This window comes from Salvelinus fontinalis, chromosome 9 (assembly GCF_029448725.1).
Source record: "Salvelinus fontinalis isolate EN_2023a chromosome 9, ASM2944872v1, whole genome shotgun sequence".
Taxonomy (NCBI): domain Eukaryota; kingdom Metazoa; phylum Chordata; class Actinopteri; order Salmoniformes; family Salmonidae; genus Salvelinus; species Salvelinus fontinalis.
In genome coordinates this window covers 58,231,001-58,244,443 of record NC_074673.1, presented here as the reverse complement: position 1 = coordinate 58,244,443, position 13,443 = coordinate 58,231,001, and the positions used below count along the sequence as shown (strand labels likewise).

Below are 13,443 nucleotides of genomic sequence, written 5' to 3'. Positions count from 1 at the left end.
CCAGTGTGTTGTAAACAACGTTTGCCGATTCCACTATTGATGCTCAGGCTGTTTGCCTTCACAATAAAAGTCACTCATTGAAACTGATGAATGGATAAAAATAGTGGAATCATGCCACAATTGGACCAGATAATGATAAACAAAGTGGAATTGTTATATAATTTCAACAAAAAATGTTACCCCCCCCCAAAACAAATCTGTTGAAATCAGCATTGGGCGCAATTTGCATTGGGGGCATAGCCTACTTATATGCACTGTAAAGCCTAACGTATGGATTGTGCACCCATGAAATGGGCTATCAGCCTACTTAGTGACATCCACAGAACACAACTATGTAGAGTTCAATATATTAGAGTCTTAGCTCTTATTGCAGGACTTTGATGCAAAACCGCCACAGTATGTACAATGCGGTAACAATCAGGGCAGTTGCCGTGGGCCGTTACTCTTCTCTATTTTTACAAGTGATTTGCCAAGTCTTAGAATAAGCTAAAATGACTACGTATGCTGTAGGACTGTCCCCTGCAAAAAAAATCTCTTGGTCGACCGAAATCTGTTCTTTCGACGAATCAATTGGTCAAACATTTTTATACGTATTTTCCCATATATAGACAGACACACACCACGTGTTTTAATAAAATAAATGATATGCATTGAGCTTGTCTGATGCTTGGCTGCAAGGCAAAGTGTTGAGTAAAGTGTTGAGTAGCCAGTGAAATCGTGCCCATTTCAAACGGCCTCCTACTCAAATCTTGCTCGTACAATATGAATATTATTATTCTTTTTGGATAGAAAACACTTTCTAGTTTCTAAAGCAGTTGGAATTATTTCTCTGAGTGAAACAGAAGTCCTTCTGCAGCACTTTTCCTGACCAGGAAGTGAAATGTCAGAAATCGATGCTCTTTTCAACTTGATGCCTATACATGGTCTTAACACTTTGGAGTCTGCTGACACTCTATACGCCTTCCTATTGGTGTAAAGAGGATGTCAGAGAATGAATTTTTGTGCTCATCTTGTTCTGTGGTGGGAAAAAAACTTTCTTTGACGTGACCGTCCACTTCCGGTACTCTGAAGGAAGTGGGATTGACTTCTGTTTTGCCTTCGTAACGAAACGGCTAACATCTCCGGCTCTATTTTTTTTTGATACATGTGACCATATCATCGTAATGTATGTTTTTTCAATATAGTTTAATCAGATTATTGAAACTTTATTCGGGAGTTTTGCCGTGTTCCGTCCTCTGACTGTGTTTACGTTGGATAAATTTATGCCACTCGGCTAGTGCCAATGCTAATTGAAGAGGGAAATTTGCCATTCTGAATCGAAACAACGACTCATCTGGACAGAGGACACCTTCTTCAACATTCTGATGAAAGATCAGCAAAAGTAAGACCCATTTTATGATGTTATTTCATATCTGTCGTGCATGTGAACTGGCCGTGGGCGCCCAATTGTGTCTGTCTATTGTAGCTACGCTAATATAGCGATACATTTTGTTTTCGCTGTAAAACATTTAATAAATCGGAAATATTGTTTGGAATCACAAGATGCCTGTCTTTCAATTGCTGCAGACTATGTATTTTTCAGAAATGTTTTATGATGAGTAATTAGCTATTTGACGTTGGTGTCTGTAAATATTATGGCTGCTTTCGGTGCAATTTCGGATTGTAGCTGAAATGTAAACTATGGTTTATACATGAAATATGCACATTTTTAGAACAAAACATATGCTATAGGGGGTGCTGTTTCGCATTAGCATAATTTGCACTCCACATTAAACGGCTTCCTACTCAATTCTTGCTCGTACAATATGCATATTATTATAATTATTGGATAGAAAACACTCTAGTTTCTATAGCCGTTGGAATTTTGTCTGTGGGTGACCCAGAACTCTTTCTACAGCGAAATCCATGACAGGTACTGCGAAGGTCTGAGAGCGAAGGTCTGGTCTCAGATCAGTTTAAAGGTCTGTGTGTATCCTATGGAACGACATGAACTGCACCCGCCTTCCCCTGGATGTCAGTAACCAATGAGAAGTGGAATGGGCTTCCTAGGTAGCTCTCAGAGGTTATAAAAGGCCAAGGAGTGAGGTACGCCTTCCTTTCGAAGCTGAGCATTACGCAGAGATGGACCTCAGGATGCCATTTTCAAACGCTCATTTACCAACGTTAGATGTATCCGTCTGTAATTTAATTTGATATAGGTGTTAGAAACATCATAACGAAGCTATTTTAAACCGAGTTATATCAGATTATGCGAGTATATTGCTATTTTTCGGAATTTCCTCAGTATTGCGTCTTGAGGATTTGGACACGTTGGGGCAGAATAGCTATTGTTAGCTATTGTTAGCTGCTATATCAGAAGTTGAATGCAACGTTTTACAACCAAGCAACGATTCTTTTGGACAAAGGACCACCATGCCAAGATTCTGATGGAAGCTCGTCAAAAAGTAAGAGCTATTTATGATGTTATTCCATTTTTATGTGGAAAAATGTAAACTCAATAATGGTGAATAGTGACGCCGTTATTGCGGCACTAGTCTGGCTGTAACGCACACTGTATGTCTAGTAACGTTAATTTTAAAAATCTAAATCTAACTATGCATTAATAACTAATGCATCTTTCATTCCATGTCCAACCTGTATTTTTTTTGTCAAGTTTATGAATAGTTTTCGATAAAAATAGTTGTATTTTAAAGATGGCGCCGGGCAGATTGCTTGAGTAGTTGGACAGTATTTCCATTGTGTAAGCACGATTTGTGCCGCTAAATATGCACATTTTCGATCAAACTCTATATGGATTGTGTAATATGATGTTACAGGAGTGTCATCGGAAGAATTCTGAGAAGGTTAGTGAAAAAATTTATATATTTTAGCGATATTTACGTTATCGCTCTCTTTGGCTAGAATCAATGCTCTGGTAATGTTTGCACATGTGGTATGCTAATATAACGATTTGTGTTTTCGCTGTAAGACACTTAGAAAATCTGAAATATTGTCTGTATTCACAGGATCTGTGTCTTTCAATTAGTGTATGCTGTGTATTTTAACGAAATGTTTTATGATTAGTAATTAGGTAATACGCGTTGCTCTGTGTATTTATTCTAGTCAGTTGTGATGTTGGGTGCAATTGTACACTATGATTTATACCTGAAATATGCACATTTTTCTAACAAAACCTATCCTATACCATAAATATGTTATCAGACTGTCATCTGATGAGGTTTTTTCTTGGTTAGTGGCTATCAATATCTTAGTTTAGCCGAATTGGTGAATAGCTACTGGTGGAGAGAAAATGGTGGACAAAGAAAAATGGTGTGTTTTGCTAACGTGGTTAGCTAATAGATTTACATATTTTGTCTTCCCTGTAAAACATTTAAAAAATCTGAAATGGTGCCTTTATTCACAAGATCTGTATCTTTCATTAGGTGTCTTGGACTTGTGATTTAATGATATTTAGATGCTACTATTTAATTGTGATGCTATGCTAGCGATGCTAATCAGTGTGGGGGGTGCTCCCGGACCCGGGGTAGGTACTTGTGAAAGGTTAATGTGTGAAAGTTAAATATTTAAAAAAAAAATAGATTTTGAATTTCGCGCCCTGCACTTTGAGCTGGATGTTGTCATAAGTGTACCGGTGTCGGGCTGCCCCCGTAAAAGGTTAAGCTTACGGTTTAATAAAATAAGACATGCCTCAAGAGGGAGCAAGAGATCTAGATAACCAAAAGGGGAAAAAACATAACCGGATGCAGCTATTCTCCTGCTGGCTTTTGCAGTTTCTGCCATTACTCTCCTGAAGTTGGCTACACAAGGAGTCAGCATCCTTTCTAATGTGGAATGCCAATTTATCTTCCCTTTCTACCGATCTGCGTGCCAGTTATGGTTTTCATAAGCAAATTAAATTATGTCTATTGCCAGCTAAGTATTCAATTGCCATTGCCAACTATGTAAAAATAGCCCACAAAGACAACAAATAAAAACATTGCAGCCGGCAGATACAAAATATCCTGATTTAAAAAAAATATATATATATATATATATATATATATATCCTATGAATCACATTGGCTACACATGACCTGTCTGCAACGAACTTGAAACATTGTATCAACTATTAACTTGGGTTTAGCCTGAAGTGTGTGTTAGCGAACTTGCAACTTTGTATAAAATATTAAGGGTCCTCAGTTTCCCGTGCCAGTGAGCTCAGGACAGACACTGCTGTAGGCTATATGCGTAAGGGATAAGAAGCAGTGCTGTTGCACTGGGCTAAGAGCTCAGCACCTCAAATGTTCTACTGCTTGAGCTCCTGTTCTGCTTATAGAATATTAGCTCAAAAGTATTGTGGAACTCCTGCGACTAAATATTAAACAGTACCAGCACTCAAAATGATAAAAAAGTAAATCAGTTAGGCCTATTTTATGACGTTTCCACTTGATCAGAGCATGACATTTTTCCATTTCACACAGAGGTTAATGAAAGGGAGAGAGCTAGAAAGACTATTCAAATACATTGAGGAACGATTGAAATTCTCAATGGATGTAAAAACAGACTTAGTTTGCTTGCAGACAATGAGAACGGGAAGACTGGAATAATAATATTGAATGCATTAAAATAAGTTACCATAACCTAAGTAACAAACATAGTAGATTAGAAATTATAGTAATTAACTATAAATGTCCTACTGGTGATATGTAACGGGGAATTGATATACAGTGCCTTTGGAAAATATTCAGACCCCTTGAAATGTTCCACATTGTTACATTAGCCTTATTCTAAAATTGAATAAATAAAAATCTTCAGTAATCTACACACAATACCCCATAATGACAAAGCGAAAACAGGTTATCATTTTTTTGAAATATATTAAAAACAAAAAGATGCCTTAATTCAGACCCTTTGTATTCAGCATTCAGACCCTTTGCTATGAGACTTGAAATTGAGCTCAGGTGCATCCTGTTTCCATCCTTGAGATGTTTCCTGTGTGAGTCCACCTGTGGTAAATTCAATTGGTACTTCACTGTATCACAATTCCAGTGGGTCAGAAGTTTACATACACTAAGTTGACAGTGCCATTAAACAGCTTGGAAAATTCCAGAAAATGATGTCATGGCTTTAGCAGCTTCTGATAGGCTAATTGACATAATTTGAGTCAGTTGGAGGTGTACCTGTGGATGTATTTCAAAGCCTACCTTCAAGCTCAGTGCCTCTTTGCTTGACATCATGGGAAAATCAAAAGAAAATCAGCCAAGACGGCGGAATTTTCCCCCCCCAAACGCCTGAAGGTACCACATTCATCTGTACAAACAATAGTACGCAAGTATAAACACTAAGGGACCACGCAGCCGTCATACCGCTCAGGAAGGAGACGCGTTCTGTCTCCTAGAGACGAACATACTTTGGTTTGAAAAGTGCAAATCAATCCCAGAACAACAGCAACGGACCTTCTGAAGATGCTGGAGGAAACCGGTACAAAAGTATCTATATCCAGTTAAACGAGTCCTATGTCAACATAACCTGAAAGGCCGCTCAGCAAGGAAGAAGCCACTGCTCCAAAACCACCATAAAAAAGCCAGACTACTGCACATGGGGACAAAGACCGTACTTTTTGGAGAAATATCCTCTGATCTGACGAAACAAAAATAGAACTGTTTGGCCATAACAACCATCGTTATGTTTTGAGGAAAAAGGGGGGGCGGTTTGCAAGCCGAAGAACACCCTCCCAACCCTGAAGCACAGGGGTGGCATCATCATGTTGTGGGGGTGCTTTGCTGGAGGAGGGACTGGTGCACTTCATAAACTAGATGGCATCATGAGGATGGAAAATTATGTGGATATATTGAAGCAACATCAAGACATCAGTCAAGAAGTTAAAACTTGGTCGCAAATGGGTCTTCCAAATGGACAATGACCCCAAACACACTTCCAAAGTTGTGAGAAAATGGCTTAAGGACAACAAAGTCAAGGTATTGGAGTGGCCATCACGAAGCCCAAACCTCAATCCTATAGAACATTTGTGGGCAGAACTGATAAAGTGTGTGCGAGCAAGGAGGCCTACAAACCTGACTCAGCTACATCAGCTCTGTCAGTAGGAATGGGCCAAAATTCACCCAACTTATTGTGGGAAGCTTGTGGAAGACTACCCGAAATGTTTGACCCAAGTTAAACTATTTAAAGGGAATGTTACCAAATACTAATTCAGTGTATGTAAAGTTCTGACCCACTGGGAATGTGATTAAAGAAATAAAAGCTGAAATAAATATTTCTCTACTATTATTCTGACATTTCACATTCTTAAAATAGAGTGGTGACTGACCTAAAACAGGGGATTTTTACCAGGATTAAATGCCAGGAATTGTGAAAAAAACTGAGTTTAAACGTATTTGGCTATGGTGTATGTAAACATCCGACTTCAACTGTATTTACCCCACCAGACACGCCACAATGGGTTTCTTCACTGTACCCAAACCAAAAAAAGGATTTAATGTGTTGCTCAGTTATGTATAGAGCCATGTCATCGTGATGTTACTCAGGTAAAAAGCAAGTTTAGCTTAATAAAACATATTATATCACAGCGCCTCCTCTTTCTAAAGTTAAAATGCAACTGTACAAGAATCTGTTCATATGAAGTGTAAATAGTAGTTGTTGTCTCTTGGTGTCTTTCCAATAACTTATTGGCAATTTAAAATGATGCATTTTCTAAGATGTTCATTTTGTTGATGTCCTTGCCTATAACTGTTCTGTACTTTGTCATGTACAGTATTTGTACAATGTGGACCCAAGGGAAAGTAACTACATTAAACCAACTTCGTGGAGCCGAGAACAGGCATTGCGGAATCTAGCTACATCGGTTCGCCCGAGGTCAATACTAAAAAAAAGAATTACTCAACGCCCACCTTGTACCTATGTTGGGTCCTTTGTAGTTGTATGCCTTTGGTTTGCTCAAATCCGTACGTTTTCAATGAACGTCAATCGCTATTTGAACGCTATTTGATTAAACGTTAATCAAATAGAACCACAACTGCTGTTGCACTAAAATGGCAACTCCGCGCAAATAGCATGTGGCAATGTAATCTCAAAAAGGAAACAGGAGTTTGGTGGTACTTGATTAACGTTTATTGAAAAATTAAGGTTTTCAGCAAACAAAAAAAGGTTCGCAAGTACAGAGGACAAACATAGGTACAAGGTGGGCGTTTCATAATTTAATTGTTTTAAGTATTGTCCTTTTCGGAGCTTGTCCTAGTCGGAGCTAGATTCCACCAAGCCTGGTAACGTTATCAGCTCCACGTAGTTGGTAAAGTTCATCAGAAACTTCCTTCGCTCCATCCAGTCCGCTAACTAGCAACGTATTATGCCATCAAGACAAGACAATCAAGGGAGTTTAGTTGGACGAGAAACCACAAATAGCATGTTCTGCTCCAAAAAGAAAACACTTCCTCAGTGACAAACAACGCTTTTGTTCTATAAATATCAACTCCAGCGTGACATAAATTAGATAACTGATGTAATGAGGCTAACTAGCAATGTCATTTTACTATCCACAATGCGAACACGCATAGCATCATTGTCACAAAGGCAGGACACAAAGCCTCCCGACTGGCTGTCGCTCGCGCTACACAGCAGCGAGCTAATGTTAGCTAGCTAACAAACTCGATCAAACACAAATACCGTACCTTTTTAGGGTGAGTCTCCTGCGCTGTCCAGTCAGTAAGAGAATCCTCTCTTCTCATTCTTTACTCGCTCATAAACTGTCGAGCCGAGATAGCTGTCACCCAGACAACTGCGATAGTTTGCTGACTGCCCAAACGACTGCTGCTGTTCTCCCTCCCTCTCGTTCGAAAGATGCATTGCCACGAGCTTGCAGCTGTCTGGATGCCAGCAGTGACAGAATGGAGCACGCGCAGCAGCGGCGGGAGGCGCGCACGGGATGTAAATATGGCACGCACACGACAAGGTGTTTTAGGAAAGACAAAATAGGTGAAAGGTTTTGTCTTCCAGGTTACTTCCAACGGTATCATCATTACTGAGGTGGATAAAATAGTACATGGTTAATGGTATTCACAAAACGCGCACGATAGAGCAAAGATACATGTGACGGGGACGGGGTGGTATAGCTACAAAATATGAATTCCAATATGTCTTAATTAAATTCTAATGTCCTTAAATCCGTAGAAAGCAAAGGTAAGACATGTGTATCATATGTATCCATATAGCCTATACATCAATCACAATCTTTGAAATCTGAATAGGTCTGAAAAGCTTGTGCAACAATTTCTGGTATTGTTACGCCCTCTACCGGGCGATTGAGTTTATGGTCCCTTCTAAAACGTGAAATCCTCTAATATTTTGTCAAGACCTGGATCCACCACTAGAGGAAGATGAGTGACAAGCCCAACCTTGTACAAACGAAAGAGAAAGAGGCTACTACTTTACCATACAACGCCCTGACCTCAATACCATAGAAAATTTGTGGGCAGAACTGAAAAAGCGTGTGCGAGCAAGGAGGCCTACAAACCTGACTCAGCTACACCAGCACTGCCAGGAGGAACGGGTCAAAGTTCACCCAACTTATTGTGGGAAGCTTGTGAAAGGCTACCCGAAACGTTTGACCCAAGTTAAACAATTTAAAGGCAATGCTACCAAATACTAATTGAGTGTATGTAAACTTCTGACCCACTGGGAATGTGATGAAAGAAATCAAAGCTGAAATAAATCATTCTCTCTACTATTATTCTGATATTTCACATTGTTAAAATAGAGTGGTGATCCTAACTGACCTAAAATAGGGCATTTTTACTAGGATTAAATGTCAGGAATTCTTAAAAACGGAGTTTAAATGTATTTGGCTAAGTTATATGTAAACTTCTGACTTCAACTGTACATCCCTCGGTGGAAATTTTTCCCCATGCAGGCCTTGTAGAGAATGTGCACATTTATGCTAGCTAGGTCAAGGATGTTATAGAACACAGCCACTGGCCATCTAAGGGTACCACCTTTGACAATGTACGTGCACGCCATTTGGTCTAGCACACCTACGCCCACCTTCAAATGAAATACAATACAGTACACCGTGTGCTACAATTAAATGCTTACTTACACAAATAATAAATGTGAAAACAGTCAGAAAAATATATATACCTTCGTTGCTTTGTAGTGGGTTGTAGTCTCAGGCTTTGCCTTTTGACCTCCCCCGTAGTTGGGTGCATTGTGCTGATGAGGCTGACATTCTTTCATTTGCTTACCCTGGTAAATGGTCAGCGAGGTATTCTCACTTTTCAACACTTGTGTGCTGAACGCTCCGCCTGCTCCTTAGCGAAGGGGCAGCTCCCATCTTGCTTTGTTTACTGTGCCCACCAGGCTGTTTTGGTGAGGTCAAGTGAGGTAAATAAGTTGTCCGTAGTGATATTTCTTCCCTTCGCCAGGTAAGGATCAACCATCTTCGGCTCCACACTCTGTCCTTGACAAGGTCTCAACGTCTCATCATTTCCCTGTAAGGACAGATGCTGGGAGATGAGAAGCAAGTACAGGGAGTGAATATTTAATGAATAAACAGACAGGAAACAAAACACGAACAGCGTCTGGACAAGGGACACATAACAACATTAATGCTGACTTGGCAAAGGAACTGAGGAAGTAACAGATATAGGGGAGGTAATTAATAACGTTATGGAGTCCAGGTGGGTCCGATGAAGTACTGATGCGCATAACGATGGTGACAGGTGTGCGTAATGATAAGCAGCCTGGTGACCTCGAGCGCCAGAGAGGGGGAGAGGGAGCAGACGTGACAGTACCTCCCCTCTAGGGGCGCCACCTGGCGTCCCCCCTGGGTGAGCCTGATGGCACCGGAACCGGCTGAGGTGCGGGAGCCCGACAAGCTGGCTGAGGTGCGGGAGCCCGACAAGCTGGCTGAGGCGCAGGGAGCCAGACGAGTGAGATCCCGACGAGCCAGCTGAGGCGCGGGAGCCTGACGAGCAGTGCTGAGGTATGGTGTGGGGAGCCTGCCAAGCCAACCGGGGCTTGTGAGCGTCGCGAGCCAGCTGAGGCATGGGTGCCTGATGAGCCAGCTGAAACATCCCCGGTTGCTTCGGCAGCGGCACCCAGACCCTACGTCACCAACAAAAACAAAAAACAAAAAACTCCCTGATGCTTCAAACTGTGGAGTCAGCATTCTGTAAGGACAGACGCTGGGAGATGAGAAGCAAGTACAGGGAGTTCAAATTTAATGAATAAACAGACAGGAAACAAAACACGAACAGCATCTGGACAAGGGACACATATTGACATTAATGCTGACTCGGGAAATAAACTGAGGAAGGGAGAGATATAGGGGAGGTAATTAATAACGTGATGGAGTCCAGGTGAGTCCGATGAAGCACTGATTCGCGTAACGATCGCGACAAGTGTGCGTAATGATAAGCCTTCCCCAATTACTGTCTCTCAGGTGGCGGTGGATTTGGCAGGACAGGATCTATACAAATATATATAATGTTAGTCTATTTGTAAAAAAAAAAAAATCACCAGACAACCGAGTATGCTAACATAGACTAATAATAAAAGACATGACACTGAAATACAAAGACAACAACACACAACTTGTCTACCTGGTATGCCTGCAGGTGTTGGCGGTCTGGGCGCTGTGGGGATGGCACAGGCGGAGATGGCAATGGTTGTGGATTCGGCACTGTTGAAATTTCAAGTTTATTACATTTCATGAAATACAATGTGAAGCAGGGCTATTCTTCCGTTCATACACAACAATAGCAATATTGCAAAACATCATAATTTGCGTGCATACACGATACAGGCCAACATGATTAAGCAAATAATAATAGCCTAATAATAAAAACAATTAGGCCTACAACCATTGTAAGCCTATAATAGTCTAATGCCAGCAATAGGTTAATTGTAGACAGTAATAGCAGTGACAGGAAAGCAATGATGATAGTAATAATATTCTCGTAATAATAATAATAATAATAATAACATTTGGCTAATAATATAAATGAAAATAATGACAATATTATTTTATTCTGCTGAAGTTTTTATTTTATTCTGTTGCATCTAAGTTAGGCGTAGGCCTGTATGGGTTGTAGGCCATTGGTAAACGCTTTTCTTGTTAACAAGATTGCTGTAAGTCAGACCAACAATTGAGGATCTCTAGGCCTAGGCAAAAAAGCTGAAAAAGAGAAAAGGCCTACCTGGACGCGGAGGCCTGATCTGGACCAACAGGGCTTGAAGTGGATGTGCCCAAACACATTATTTTGCACTGGAGCATCACTGTCAGAGTCAGGGTCATCGGAAGAGCTCTCGCACACCCATGAGACATCCCTCCCTGCATCAGATGCAATGCCTCCACCAGAGATTCAAATCAAATCAAATCAAAACGTATTTGTCACATTCGCCAAATACAACAGGTGTAGACCTTGCAGTGAAATGCTTACTTACAAGCCCTTAACCAAAAATGCAGTTTAAGTAAAATACACACAAAAATAAAAGTAACAAATAATTAGGAGCAGTAGTAAAATATCAACAGCGAGGCTATATACAGGGGGTACCGGTACAGAGTCAATGTGCGGGGCACCGGTTAGTCGAGGTAATTGAGGTAATATGTACATGTGGGTAGAGTTATTAAAGTGAGATGATAACAACAGAGAGTAGCAGCGTTGTAAAATAGGGGGGGGGGGGGGGGGGTCAATGCAAATAGTCTGTGTAGCCATTTGATGTTCAGTAGTCTTATGGCTTGGGGGATAGAAGCTGTTAAGAAGCCTCTTGGACCTAGACTTGGCGCTCCGGTACCGCTTGCCATGCGAAGCAGACAGAACAGTCTGTGACTAGGGTGGCTGGAGTCTTTGACAATTTTTAGGACCTTCCTCAGACACCGCCTGGTATAGAGGTCTTGGATGGTCGGAGGCTTGGCCCCAGTGATGTACTAGGCCGTACGCACTACCCTCTGTTTGCCATACCAGGCAGTGATGCAACCTGTGAGACTGCTCTTGATGGTGTAGCTGTAGAACCTTTAGAGGATCTTTGGACTCATGCAAAATATTTTCAGTCTCCTGAGGGGGAATAGGTTTTGTTGTGTCTTCTTCAAGACTGTCTTGGAGCAGCCTGGTGACCTAGAGGCCGGATAGGGAGTATATGTGACAATAATGGAAAAGAAAAGACCTGTCTATTTGTGAAGAAATCACCTTGATTTACTCTTTAGTCATAGGCCTTGCCTACACCTAGCAACATGTTTTTCAAATTATATGAGCAAAAAATATTCCATTTGATTTGGAACGGCAAGCCAAATTAAACAGGCCTATTTATATAATGAATATGAATTTGGAGGGCAGAAATATTCAATATTAAAGCATTAGACATCTCACTAACGGCTTCAGTCATACAAAAGTTAATTTAAATCTGAGCTGGTTCTCTAGCAGATTAGTATGAATGTCTCACCCCATAGTCAATAAAGGCCTTTTTCCCTTTATTCAGATTACAACCTCTCACTTTCAGTTATTTCGGTTATCCAAAATATTAATAAAATAAAAACAAGCCATAAAAAGTTGGTTGAAATTTCAGTTTAATCCGCCAGAAAAGACTGAACAAATATTACAACAAATATTATGGTTAAACTCAAATATACTAATTGATAAAAAAAAATTAAACGGTACTATCTTTGTAAATACTTGAATAAATAGGACTGGTGGAGTTATGTCACACATGCAGCTAACAAAAATGACAACCAACTAATTGCAGCATTATTGCAAAAATGGAAGAGGAAAGTGGAAGGGGGAGAAGTAAGGAACTTGTCTGTCGGCCCTGCATTAAAGAAAATTGTGGTGAGTATACCAGTTCCATGTAAGGACCAGAAAATGACAGCTGTGCCAAATAGATAGCAAAATAGTTGGGAAGAGATTTTCAATATACCAATTCCATGGCACATGGTTTATGAACTGATACATAAAATGACGCTAGATTCAAAACTTTGAGTTCTTCAATTTAAATTATTATACAACATTCTTGGTACCAATAGAATGTTATATATATGGGGGATACAACCATCCCAGCTCTGCAGATTTAGCTGCGAAGAGACAAAATCGATGGATCATTTGTTTTGGTATTGCCCATAGCTTGTTTTGGTCGTATGTTCAGGAACATCTAAACAATTGCAACATTCACCTGGAGGTAATTCTGAAAATAGCACTGCAGGGTAATTTGAATAGTCATAGTCAATCGATCAATAATATAGTAATACTCTTAACAAAAATGTTTATTTTTAATTTACATTCTGTAGAAGCTATGCGAATAGAAAGGTTCAGAACTGTTGTGAAACAGCACAGTTAAAAATATATGGCAAATAGAAACTGGGTGGTCTTCAAAGATAGATGGGAGGGGATGAAGGTAGCTGAAGGAGGAAAGAAACAAAGATAACTATTATAAAATATACTGTGTCCGTCAAATGTATAT

At 40.2% G+C, this 13,443-nt stretch overlaps 1 protein-coding gene across 2 annotated transcripts in view; it reads right to left on the bottom strand.

Annotated features, from left to right (window-relative positions):
* si:dkeyp-19e1.3 (uncharacterized) overlaps nucleotides 1-8,063 on the bottom strand; it is a 91,601-nt gene extending 83,538 nt beyond the window's left edge. For both annotated transcript variants that reach the window (XR_008760842.1, XM_055934955.1), the window contains exon 1: nucleotides 7,665-8,063. The gene's annotated coding sequence lies outside the window, so the exon portion shown is untranslated. The remainder of the gene's footprint in view (nucleotides 1-7,664) is intronic.
* Between the last annotated feature and the right edge of the window lie 5,380 nt (nucleotides 8,064-13,443).